This window comes from Meles meles, chromosome 3, assembly GCF_922984935.1.
Source record: "Meles meles chromosome 3, mMelMel3.1 paternal haplotype, whole genome shotgun sequence".
Taxonomy (NCBI): Eukaryota; Metazoa; Chordata; class Mammalia; order Carnivora; family Mustelidae; genus Meles; species Meles meles.
In genome coordinates, this window is record NC_060068.1 from 55,467,458 (window position 1) to 55,467,855 (window position 398).

Sequence of the window (398 nt, forward strand, 5' to 3'; positions counted from 1 at the left end):
AAGTTGCCCTCTCCGGGAATTTCTACCTTTAAGTCTGAATCCTCTCAAAAATGAGACTTTCTAAGAATAACAAATAAGGTTTCAAAAAATAAAATAAGGTAAAATAAGATAAATGGAAATTAAAGCAATTATATATGTGGAAAGCAGAATAATGTTCCTTACTGCAAAGATGTCCCCAGAACCTGTGAATATATTTAGTTTTATGATAAAGGGGAATGGAGATCGAAGACAAAATTGAAGTTGCTACTCAGCTGACCTTAAAATAGGCAGATTACCCAGGATAATCCAGATGAATCTAATTTAAATTCCAGAGTACCTATAAGTAGGAGAGGGAGGCAAAAGCACGAGTTAAAAGAAGGTGTGACTAGGAAGTGCATACTGAGGTAGAACACTGCTAT